Below are 13,626 nucleotides of genomic sequence, written 5' to 3'. Positions count from 1 at the left end.
AAGCAAAGTTGGAAAATAAACAGATTAACAGTACAGAGGAGATGAAAAAAAAGAAAAACAGATACCAGAGGCACACCAGCGGCAAACCCTCGGCAGCGGCAGCAGTGGGGAACAGTCACGGACACCTAGGAGGAGCCGTGCGGCGTGCGGAGCGACCAGAGGTCAGGTCACCTAAATGTAGTACAAGGGAAGAAGAAGGTACCGTTTAGCTATAATCTAGTTTAGTCATGAGTTGCCAAAAGTTTCTCTACGTTCTAGTCTGCTCCATACCTTAGAATCAGAGAGGTTGGAATCTCTTTCCGGGTCTCGATATCTAACACCCCGCAAAGGGAGTCAGAAACACTGGAGCTGGATTCTCTGTGAGGAGGATGACAGCGTCTGGTCAGTGCGACAATTAGGGACTCGATCTCCTTCCGAACTTGCCTTGGCGAACCACGTCGTGCAAGTATGCAGCCGAGCTGTGCCGTACCGTGGTTTGCAAGGGCAAGTGAAGGTATATTCATACCTTGAAGGTGTTTAGGAATGCCAGTATTGACGTAAAAGTCGGGCAGAGGAAGGTCATGAATGAACCCCTAAAGAATAGATGTTCATGCATAATAAATGAGTTAATGGAGAAATCAATATCCAAGCAAGGGGAAGTCCAAAAGGCTTAGGCGTTTGGTTTTCCAAGAACTCGTTGTGATGTGGATGGACAGATGTAGTTGACCATGCCTGTATTTGGTTAGCATGGGCAATGCCTAAATAAGGGCTGGATTTCTATGCCTAAATAAGGGCAATGTGAATTGTACCTATATAAGGGCATAAATCGGGAAATCTATATACGGTATCTAAATCGACACACATCAAAACATAATGGTCTCTGGGGCAAGGCATGAGGCAGGGCACCTGCTTGATCCAGTACTATCCAATATCCTGCTTGCGGAGACCCTAGTATCATCACCCATGACATGGACCAGCCACTACTTAATATGTTTCTCGCTGCACTTAACAGACCCCTTAAAATCAGGGACATAGTAACACTTTATTTAAACGCCCCTGGCATAAATTATATCACTCCAACTTTGAGATATTCTTGTCACCACTCAACCTACACATGCCTCAGACATTGAGGGTGCTAGCAATAGCTTCGGCAAATGGATCAATCAGGCACTTGATAAGTGCATCCCCGCCAAATAGATTCATCACAAGAAAGTCTCGTCCCATAAGTGGTTTGATGTCACTTGTAACTGCTAGGAAAAATTGCAAAATTCTTGAGAGCTGCTGGAGACGCTCCTACTGCCCTACGGCTAAATCAGAATATACGGCCGCTAGAACTATTAACCATAAATAGATCCGGAAAACCAGAGCTGCCTTTTTTGCCAACAAGATTACCACTAGCAATAATCCCTCTAAAACCATATTTTCCCTATTACATTATATGGTGAAATCACTGACCCCTAATGAAAACCCTATCGCTTCTAACGATCAATGTGAAGTGTGCCCACATACTTCATCAATAAAGTGACGGACATCTGTGATAGCTTTCACGTGGCATGTGAAGTTGCAGATACACCGAGGGGAGGCCTCACAGGGCATGCCATCCACTCCCTGTCCTCTCTGCCTCTAATAACTATAGATAGTCTTAAGGCGCTGATCGCCAAGATAAAATCAGGGTCCCCTGATGACCCTCTTAAACCTGAAATATTTGTCAAACACCAGGATTGCCTCCTTCCCAGTAGTCTGGATCTTATTAACCTCAGCCTGTCAAATGCTGAGATCCCTCAAGCCTGGAAACACGCCAAGGTCATTCCCCTATTGACAAGGTCAGAACAGGCGCGGGAGCCTGCAGGCATGAAATGCAGTCTGACAAGCAGAGCCTGTCTCCAGGAAGGCTCACAGGCCTCTAAAAATGCTGTACTTTTCGTAAGCTTTCTGTTATTTTGTGCAGTTCTGCAGCCATGTGCTTTTTTGGGGGCTTGTTAAGATTAGCGCCGTAGCACGGATACCCAGGAGCCTAATGCGAGCAAGGAAGCTGCCCCCTTGTGTGGTTGTAAATAGTGCCGATATCGCCCCCCCCCGCTTAGCAGTTATTGGTTGCGCTGCTCAAAATAATCAGTCAACACAAAATGTGTTGAAAACATTTTTCTGCAGTTTTATTTCATACAAGAAGTATGCCAACGTGGTGGGTTAACTTAGGGGTGATCCAAGGGCAGGCATCGTGACTAAACTAAGCTGCCTTGCCCGCCTGATGAGCCAACAGCACCATGGCCAACTTAATCGGTGCTACCATTTATGTGAGGATTATCACCCCTTAAATACCATGGACCACCAGTCCATCCTTTTACTCACGCCTTTTTAGGGGCGGAGTGTGGCCAGGCCAGTCCCAGGTTTCTCAAGCTTACAACCGCCTGAAGGAGTAGCGGGGCACCTGCGTTTTCATCTAGGGTTCTGCCATAACGACTCCTGGGGTTTGGCATAAGGCACCCCTCTGTGTTCCTGAAAGTGTACTCCTTTGTACCAATCAGCCTCCAGATCACCCTGTACCTCCATCTGCAATACAAATTCACACATTAATACTTTTAATTGCTTTGCCAGTCGGCCCGCAGGGTAAGCGGTTGGGAGGGTGCCAGCTTGTCCAGCGCAGAAAAAAGAGGAAGGCAAATGCGTGAGGGCAGGTATAAATACCTGTCCCCAGCCCACTGCGCACCTGAAATGACGCTGCAGAGGCGTTGGATATAGCGGGACTGCCATGGGAAGGGGTCCCGGAAGCTGGTCTGCAGGGAAGTGCTTAATGCGGCACTGAGGGGGCCGCCCTCTTACAAGGCCCACTGCGTGCCGATATCGGCAACCCCCCAAATTAGCAGTAATAATCAGTCCACACAAAATTTGTTGGAAAACAGTTTGATTCAGGTTTATTTCATGCAAGAAGCATGCCAACGTGGTGGATTAACTTAGGGGGGATCCAAGGGCAGGCAGCGGTGACTAAACTAAGCTGCCCTGCCCGCCTGATGAACCATACTGCACCGTGGCCAACCCTATTGGTGCTACCATTTACCTTAGACACCATGTACCACCAGTCGTTGACTTTACTCACGCATTTTTATGAACGGAGCGGAGCCAGGCCATCCCCCGGTTGCTCAGGCTTACAACCGCCCGAAGAATTAGCAGGGTGCCCACATTTTCCTCCATGGTTCTGCCATAAAGACTCCTGGGGGTTGGGATAAGGCACCCCTCTGTGCTTCTGAAGGCATATCCCTTTGTACCAATCACACTCCGGATCGCCCTGTAACTCTTCCAAAGCCCTGGATGTGGCCGACGTCATATCTGAGGCCCTCACCGTGGCATGCTCCATAACAACCTTCAACGTGCCGTTAGTCCTTCTAGGTAGACCATCTCCTTATCTACCTCTGACAGGTGTCCGCCGTCCCTACCGGGATACCATGTATGTTACATGAAAGAGGCCACGCCTAATTTACCCTGCCCTTCTTATTTTATATTGAATTTGAGCTGAACAATGCCCTCCTGCTTTGGTGGGCTTGTACTTGGCTTTATTTCCCTTTCTGTTGGAATGTGATGGCCTCCCCTGAAGGGAGATTTACCGTTCTCTTCTTTAACCACAGCTTTATTTACCCTTCTAGTTTGTGCATGCTCCTTAACCTCCTGCAACCTGCAGTTACAGCCCTTCTAGCTGGACCACTTCCCTATCTACCTCTGATTGGTGTGCCCCGTCCCTATCGGGGTACTGCGTGGTGTTTGCACAAAAGAGGCCACTCCTAATTTACCAAGCCCTTCTTATTTGGCTTGAGTTTGAAGGCAACCAAGCCCACCCGCTTGGTGGGCTCATACAAGGATTTATTTACCCTTCTATGTGACTGTTCAATGGCCGCTCCGGACATTGGGAACTACTGTTCTCTTCTTTAACTGCGGCTTTTTTTACCCTTCGGAAACATAAGACATGTATTGAATTTGAGCTTTGTTGTGCCTTCCGAGGATGCCAGGTAGACCTCCCCCACCCTCACCAAGACAAAGGTGGGTCTAACCACAGGGGGGTGAGTCCTGAGGTACTCCAAATATTCTGCTACATCACATGTCCTTCTTGCCTGTGCCACCCATCAGTCTGACTTCGATCTTCCGCTGCGGTGACGCCACCCAAGCGTATATGACCCATCGCCAGCTTTACTGCAGGTGTCCCAGGTGCCGAAAAAGATGCCAATGCATTTGGATTGAGAGGACATGGAAGAAAATATATGAGGATATTCACCTGCACCGTCTTGGACAGGAGTGCAACATGTGCTTTGGAATTGTCAGCATTTGTGCTCCAAACCCATTTTTCTCGACACTCTTGGAGCCACGGCACACTTTTTGGCATAAGGGGGGAGATGACAACTATCGGAGCCTCTGTTCGCAGATAACAGGTTCCTTAGATAAAATTATTCCATTAAGAAAAGTGAAGGATAGATCTAAACGCTCTGCTCCCCGGTATTCTAAGGAATGATGCCAGTCGAAAGTGTGTTGCAGACAAGCTGAAAGAACTTGGAGGAAACACTATACTGAGTCTGATAAAATCCACTTGAAGCAGACGCTCCAGGTCTATAAACAACAGATCAAAAGTGCCAAAGCAAAGTATTTAGATTACACGCTACTTCAGTCGACCAACAAGTCCCAAACTCTTTTTAGGTCTCGTAGACCTATTGCTGCGAGTTGCCTGTGAAGCGACCTACACAGGTGGACGAGCGCCGATTGCCCATCGTGACCGCGCACGCCCAGCCCCCGCCCCCCCAGCCGTGCACATCTCAGTCAGAGTCAGCCATGCCTCTCTCAGTTCTCAGTTGCGCGCACACACACACTCTGCATATACACACGCAGGCACACACACACTGCATACACACACGCAGGCATACACACACTGCATACACACACGCAGGCACACACACACGCAGGCACACACACTGCATACACACACGCAGGCACACACACTGCACACACACACGCAGGCACACACACTGCATACACACACGCAGGCACACACACTGCACACACACACGCAGGCACACACACCGCATACACACACCCTCACCCCCCCCCCTACTCACGGGCTCACGCGCACACACACACAGTCACACATGCGCATCCACACACTCGAAGTGCCCATCTCCTGTCTCGCTAGCCTGATGCACCAAAAACACAGTATTTACCCCCCCCCCCCACTCACCGGGCTGACTCAGGAGTCCCCCGCTGCTCTCGAGGCCAGTCTTTCCTCCTCAGGTGTGCAGGGTTAGCGGCTCAGGCTCGGCAACAGCAGGCATGACGAGCTCCCTAGACGTCCGATGTGCATGCTCACGGCACATGGAAACGCGCACAGCCTGACTTGCTCCCGTACAGCTGAGGTGCATACTCAAGTCGTTATCCTTTCTTCGCTTGGTTCTGCTTGTCTTTATTTCATTTTGCGGCCGCCAATGCTTGTTACCTGAAATGAGGAGAGAGCCCGCCGCAGCAGAGCCCTCCGCAGCTGCGTGTCTCAGGCGTTTCGAGCAGCAGGTGAATCCAGCTCTGATTTAATCACCCTTGTTTGTTAAAAGAGAGACAGCTTAGACAGAGCAAAGAGGGTAACACTTTGGTAATGTGATAGATGAAACAATCTGAAGGTTAAGAGTAACTTTTTCTCCATATCTTAATTTAAGTATAACTATATACACCCGATTTATGCTCGTGAGACGGGGAAACCTTGAACGCATAAGTTAAGAGATAAATACGCAGTTCGTTTTTAAACAGTTGTCGTACTTTTTTGTTGGCATCTGCTGTTGTATGACGTGATGTTATTCGTGTGTATATACTGGTCTGAAACAGACGTAGAAGATTTTCTCCAGATATGAATAAGAATAAAAATCCAGCAAAAAACCATAATTCCACTGAACAGTCATCAAATAAACGTCAAACCGTTGTATTTAAACTACAGCTCCCAGCAAGCCTAGGGTTCAACTTCCTCTCTGATTGGCTAGTTGGCTGATTCTATTTGGAACTCTGCATGTGGGGTGGAAGAAAGCTAGCATGAAAAAGGTAAGTGAATTGAATTACAAAAGGATTGAGGGGAGGGAGTGGAGAAAATATCAACACGCATTGTGTTGGGTGCTCTCGCGTATTTCCGTTGCAGTTCTAGCTCTAAACGTTTTGTTTAATTTATGTGAAATGTCTTTACACACAAACAGTATAAAATAAAGCTTAGGACTTGCATGATTCTGCTGCAAAGGGGTCTGCGTCTATATATGGACCCCCACAAAAACGATTTTCCGACGGCGGATAGCTGAGAATGGGGTCCTGGGAGGGGGGGCCGACCGTAGGGAGGCCTGCCCCGCCCGGGGGAATTTGGGGCCGGGGAGAGGGGGGGGGGGTAGAGATGGCGCCGTCACGGGGTCGGGGTCTTAGGTGTTTTGGTAGCTTTTGGGCTGGGGGGCGGGGCTGGGTTGGGTTTCCTTTTGGGGCGGGGTTGTAGGTCCCGCCCGGCCACGCGGCAGAGGCACCATTTTAAGTGAGGTGTCTCGGCCGCCGGGCGGGGGGTGGCGGTTGGGTCAGTTTTTTCGTGCGTAGCTCACAGTAATGAGGTTTCACGAGGACATTTGGCAATGGTTGTGACATTGTGAATTCGGAGGTGCGATATTCGTCGGAATGGACTTTAGGACTGTGGCACTTGTTTGGGAAAACATCCGTGTCGCCAGGATTCGCTGCAGGCTGGAGGCTTCGCGGACATCGGGGGAGACCGGAGGAGCTCGGGTGAGCAGCATGCGGCTCCACACGACCGAGCGGATGGGCCTGTTCTGCTTGGTGCGGGCGGGCAGGCTCCCACGTGGGACCAGGTGAGTCCCGCTGCCCCTACCCGAAGGGTCCATGCGGCCGCCGGGGTGCATGTTGGGGCGGGCACGGACCAACTACATAGCAGAGGACGGCCTGCGTTCTGGTTTGGGTAGAGCGGCCGAGACTGTGCAGCAGTGTAATGGAATTTAGCATTGAGCATGGGACACTATCCGTAAGTGGTGGGGTGGCAGCCTGGATCCTGAGCTACGTGGGGACATGTTGGTTGTGTGGGGGGTCATGTGAGTACGGGATAGCTACCCGCAGGGTTGCATGTTTGTTCCCTTAGGATACGGTAGCTGCCCGACCGTCAGGTTTACATTTGAATCGTGCTTTAGTTTCATGTTTGTTTATTTCAGTTGCGAGGTAATCGGAGGGTGGTGGTTTATCCCTTTTTCGCGGGCGTTCAGGTACCCCTGACACGTTCTTCACGCTCGCGTAATTGTTGTGTGGTTGATGATGACTGAGGGTATAGTGACGTGCTCTGATGGCCTCACTGTCATGCGCGACGTGTGGGGTTCCTGACGTGACTATTGGTACTGTGCTCTGATAGCCTCACTTTCATGTGCAAAGCTGTACAAACCTTTAAGTATAGAAGCGTGATGTATTTTGCCTAGACTCGGAAAAGGGGGTACTATTAGGCTGCTCTTAGTTGGTGAAAGGAGGCGTTTTCGTCAGGTTTATTGGAGATACTGCTATTTATGGACAATTTGCTGCTACTTGAGGTGATCAACTCCTCGGATTGAGGACAGAATAGCGCTAATAGGAGTAAGTCTGGGTGTGACCATTGCTCCAAGGACTAGGGGGACAGGGTCCTGCACAGAGCTTAAATTTTTTCCGACATACAGGGACGCCCTGGTCGTGGCATTTTAACATCATTCGGGATTTGAATCGCGCGAATGTTTAAACGGCTCCTCAACATCTGTGGGCTAATTGGCAGGCGTAAGTTTTAAACTGCTTCTAGCTGGGCAATGTGTTTTGAAGTCAGATTTCTGGTAGCGTTGGCTGGGACCTTGCCTCATGTCTTGCATGAATATTCTTCTTATCCCGGTTACTGATCGATGACAGCGTATGGGGTATGTGAGGTGTTCTGATGCAGGCCCTGTGTTGTATGTATATGTGCTTTCCAAAACCTGCAAACGTGAGATACAAACACGATGATGTGGGAGGGCGTGAGGGACGACATAGGGGTAGAAGTGCGTGATTCACCAGTGGTGGGGGCACCTGCATCTGAGAAATAGGTAATTTACCATCTAATTCCATTTATGAAGTGCCTAACGCCGTATATTTCCTATGGGTTTGGTGTTTCATCACTGCTAGCCGTATATTTCCTATGGGTTTGGTGTTTCAACACTGCTAGGATGGCAACAAATAGGTCAGCCATAGTGTGTTTGGGGTCATATCAGCAAAGGCGATGAGGATGTATATGTGCTTCCATGGCCTGCAACCATGAGATAAATCCACGACGATGTGGGAAGGCGTGAGGGGAGACATATGGGTGGCAGTGCGTGCTCCACCAGTTGGGTGACAACTGCTTCGGATAAATAACTATTTACCATCTCATTCCTTTTATGAAGTGCCTGATACCGTATATTTCCTATGGGTTTGGGGTTTTCAACACTGCTTGAATAGACACCGAATAGGTCAGCCATAGGGTGTTTGGGGTTCACGTCAGCAATAGGCGATGAAGACTCATAAATTTTCATTTGGGTATATGTGGTTTTCAGCACATGGTGTACAAGAACGGAGCGGTCCTTGTAGGTGAATGCTTATGGAGTGGTGGGATTTGTTACATACTTCTGTGGTCTTCAACGATGGGGGCACAAGGAGATGAGGGGCGGAGCGCTGAGCCTGTGCAGACACTGGCCCAGTCACAGTTCTGAGTTGAATCCATCGGTGGAACTTATATGCAGCCTGACATGTCAGCGCTAGGTAGATTCCAGTTCGCGCAAGAGTATTTCAGACCGTTAGATTACATGTTGGTTTGGGTTCGTGGGCATAAGTTAGTACCCGTTGAAAATGGATGGGTGCTCACTATCATGTAGTCACAGGTAGTTAGTCAGCTGGAAAACATTTGGCGGGGAGGGGCTGCATGCGCGCAAGGATAGGGAGATATCTACGCAAGTGGGGTATTTGTCCAGGACAAAGATAGGGAGGGGGCGCGATGGGAGGGCAACAATCTGCGGATTCACACCACCTCATCGGTGAATCACATTGTAAGCAGGTGGGGAACGGAGGAGCTACACCTATATGAAAATTAGGTAGTAAGGAAAGACGTTCCGCATTTCGAAGGGATTTCCGGATGACTTGTTCGGACACTCAGTACACCTTATTCATCCTTAGCTTCGCCTACATGAAGATCACAGAGTACTACCACTGTAAGGTATAATACCTGACCTTGTGGTCAGTTAGGTTTAAGGGACTCGAATTACTGCAATATATACAAGCCATGATTAATGTTTTTCAATTGGTAGGACATCTTTTACGGTCCGGATTTAGTTGACACGAGGTGTACACTTTTTGGGGTGTCGGCCTGGGTGCAGGTTGGGGGGCTTCGAGCGGACGGTACGGGCGTTATCGGCATGGATGAGGATAGCGGCGCGGTTAGGCCGCGGGTGTTTCTAGTCGTGCGTAGGGGAGAGGTACGTTCTTTGCAGTGGGCTTCTCCCTGGCGGACAGGCTCTGGGGGGTGACGCACTGTGTGGAGGACTTTTTCCCGGGCGCCGGTGAGGAGGCACGGTCCCATGTCGCTGGTCATTCTCCGTTTGAGCTCGACTCCGTGGCCAGGGAGCACGCCCGCCGGAGGACAGGGGGGGGTCGCAACGAGGTCGCAGTCGCGGGTGCGGGAGGGGTACGTTGTGCAGTGGGTTTTTTCCTGGCGGACAGGCTCTGAGGGTGACGCACTGTGTGGAGGACTTGTTTCGGGGCGCCAGAGAGGACGCACGGTCCCATGTCAGTGTGGTCGTCTACGTGGTGAGCTCGACTCCGTGGCCAGGAAGCACGCCCGCCGGGGGACTGGGGGTCTGACGCCGAACGGCAGGGGTTTCTTCCTGGCGGACGGGCGCAGGTGTGGGGACACGCATCCGGAGGGCTTCTCTCTCTGGTGGGTCGGAGCGGCTCTCAGGCCTGGTGTTCACAGGGGTGGGCCTCTGCTCCAGAGAGGGGGCACGGCCCCGTGTTAGTGCGGCATACCTGTTAGGGAGCTCGATTCCGCGGCCAGGAAGCACGCCCCAGGGGGTGACGTCGACTGAGGGCATGGCCCTATACGGTTAGTGGCGGAGGGCATGGCCCTATGCATGGGTGTCGGAGGGCATGGCCCTACGCGTTGGAGACGAAGGGCAGGGCCCTAAACATTGGTGACGGAGGGCATGGCCCGATACGTTGGTGACGGAGGGCATGGCCCTATACATTGGTGGCGGCAGGGCATGGCCCTATACATTGGTGACGGTGGGCATGGCCCTATACATTGGTGGCGGCAGGGCATGGCCCTATACGTTGGTGACGGAGGGCATGCCCTATACATTGGGGGCGGCAGGGCATGGCCCTATACATTGGTGACGGTGGGCATGGCCCTATACATTGGGGGCGGGGGGCATGGCCCTATACATTGGTGACGGAGGGCATGGCCCTATCCGTGGTGACGGAGGGCATGGCCCTATCCGTGGTGACGGAGGGCATGGCCCTATACATTGGGGACGGGGGGCATGGCCCTATACATTGGTGACGGAGGGCATGGCCCTATCTGTGGTGACGGTGGGCATGGCCCTGTACGTGGTGTCGGAGGGCATGGCCCTATACATTGGGATGGAGGGCATGGCCCTGTGGTTGGGGGGGAGGACCTGCCGGCGGTGTGGACGCGTGGATGGGAGCACAGGGTTTGGGGGGGCCGCGGCAGACATATCGTTAGGGGGTGGGCCTGCCGAATGGGGCAGGTGGTGCGTTCCGGGTTTAGGGAGGGGGAGTCCTAGGGGGGGGTCGAGGACCGTTAGCCCGTCCCTCGAGTGGCTGTTCTTCCTAATATATGGGGGAAGAGAGGAGAACTGTTTGGTGTATCGGGGGGTAGGTCTAGCACAATAAAGTATTTAGCCAGGTGGAGAGGCAAATTGACGTTATGCTAATTGTTAATGTTTGTGGATTGTGGGAATCAGTTAGGGGTGGGGGTGAGGCAGGAAATTACATATTTATGAGGTTTAGATTGTGCGGCGCAGGCCGAGGATGTTATTGTATAGGATGCACCTGCTTCCAATAAAGCGGCCTTTATCACACTTACATTGAGTCTCGGGTCGGTGCTTTCTCCCCCCCCCCTTTCCCCAATGGGCCCCAAAATGTAATGACAGAATGTACAGCTGACTGTTGGCTACACGGTCTGTGCAGCAGAAAAACGAAAGCAGAAATGTAAAACCCAACGCAAACCTTCACCTTTGTTTGTGAAGTTCCCTGGCTACAGTAAGCGCAGCTTTTTAATGGGTGTTTCAGATTGCAGTTCATGAATACTTTCCCCTCTAATGTTTGTATGCTGTCTCCAGAATATTTACGGACCATTGTTTATTCAGTCACCGATGGCACTTAGCAGGCTGCTTCCTTTTTTTTGTGTTGCTTTTTTAAATCATGGTGTTGCAGTCGTTTCTGGGGTGTAAAATGCACTGAGTCTGCTCACAGACCTGCAGTGGAATTTAGAGATCTACAAATTATTTTATTATCGCTCAGGGCTATATATCCTGAGCATTGCAAGAAAAACACGTTGCAAAAACGCAGAACAGCCTTTTTCGTCCTTCTTTTCCCGTGTTCTTTTTTCCGTGCTCAAATCTTGCAACTATACTTTGCCAGATAAGTAAGCTCTTTAAGCTGAATGCACGCTGCCGATTTACACGTACATTCGCGGTATACATATGCTGACGGTGTGTGCTTTCACTTTTTTTTTAAGCTGGAAGGCATATTTGACAGGAAGCACTCGCCTTTTATTTTAACCACCACTGGTGTGAATTTAAGAGGGCACCGATTCTTGTTTCAGTTCTCTAATTGTGTCTCACTTGTGCAGCTTGTGAAATCACAGCAGGTCATGGAGACGGAAGCAGCACCAGATGTGCGTCACTTACCAACCACCCCGTTCCTCTGCTGGTTAGTGGCTTCATGCACTTTTCGTTTACTGGCCTTCTTCATCCCTACTTCTGTGGACTTGAATAGACAAACACATTTTTTTCCCCTTGGCTTCATTACGTTCACTGTGCTCTTTACACAGCTCGCCAGTTTACAAAGCAAGTTAGTCTTTGTGGGAAGTTTGAGGTCCTGGTGTTTATGGCAACTGTGTGTTCCACACAACTCAAATTACCTGCTTATCTTGATAGACACCTGGCTGACTCACACATCAGCTCCCATCATCGTCATAACTATCACCTAAGGTATAAGATCAGAAGGCAAGACAATTACAATAACTTTTATTTAAGTATTAATTATTTAAAAAAATTAAAAGCCATTGTTATTTGTAATATCAATACATCTAAGTCACGTAAATACAACACATATTGCATTACAAATTCTATAGGTGTCACATTTGCAAAAGTTATAACTATTGGCATTGTCATACACATGCCAATAACTCAAACTTTAATGCTGCGAGACCTATTGCATTGTAAATGCTTGTTTAAATTGTCAATAATCTTTCCAACCCTGCCTGCGCTACTAACTGTAATGTGAATCTCTAGCTTCTACCTTTGAAGACAAGATTATTTCCATTTTAGCTGGGCTCTCTGCACCTAGTGTCCCCAATATTCAGGTTACCGCAGAGCCATTACCTGTACGGACTACATCTGACTGACAGCGGGGAGTGTATTGCGTATACTCTGCTGTCTAGTTTCACTTCTCCCTCATACGAGGATTTTTGTACTATGGCTAACAGTGTGTCTTCAGGCTCCCCGCTAGATCCTTTACCCCACAAGTTCTGGAAGCTGTCTCAGATCGAGCTTTTCCCTCTTCTATATTCGATCTGCTGCCATTCCCTAAGAACTGCCACTGTCCCTGACAGTTGGCAATTGGCAGTGGTATCGCCATTGTTAAAAAAAGCCTCTGGACCCTCTCTGTCCTGCAAATTACAGACCCATCTCTTTACTACCTTTTCCAATTAAAATTCTGGAAAAATTTGTAACTACGTCCCTCTCTCATTTTATTGAGGAGAATGTATGCTTAGATGTGGCCCAGTTTGAATTTCGACCAGCACATGGTACAGAATCAGCGTTGGTAGTAGTTCTTGATGACCTACGATCGCGATTCGACAGTGGGCGAGCGGCATTTTTGGTGCTAATCGACATATCGTCCGCGTTCGATACCGTGAACCATTCCATATTGATCAGGAGAGTGGAGGCCAGTGGGGTGGTCGGTACAGCCCGTGACTGGTTAGCATTCTACCTCTCCAACAGACATCAGGTGGTGACCTTGCCCCCTTTTATGTCTGACAACAGAATGGTAAGGCAAGGTGTCCCCCAGGGCTCAGCGATCAGCCCCATTTTGTTCAATCTTTACCTCTGTCCCCTGATCAAGTTGATTAAATCTTTTGGTATCACTGTAATAAACTACACAGATAACACACAACTTATCTTCTCCCTCGAGGGTAAGGATGCTGTCTCTACAGAGACCTTCCACCGCTGTAGGCTGGCCACGGCGGGCTGGCTGAGGGAGAATTCCCTCCAGTTTAATGAATCTAAGACAGAGGTTCTACATTGCTCGCTGGATAAAATCCCGCGCCCTTTATCCGATGATTTTTGGCCTTCTACCACTAAGGATATTGCTGAATCAACTGGTCTGTTC

The sequence above is a fragment of the Lissotriton helveticus genome, chromosome 6 (genome assembly GCF_964261635.1).
Source record: "Lissotriton helveticus chromosome 6, aLisHel1.1, whole genome shotgun sequence".
In the NCBI taxonomy this organism is placed as follows: Eukaryota; Metazoa; Chordata; class Amphibia; order Caudata; family Salamandridae; genus Lissotriton; species Lissotriton helveticus.
The sequence above is the reverse complement of the archived record's forward strand: the minus strand, read 5'-3'. Positions refer to the sequence as shown.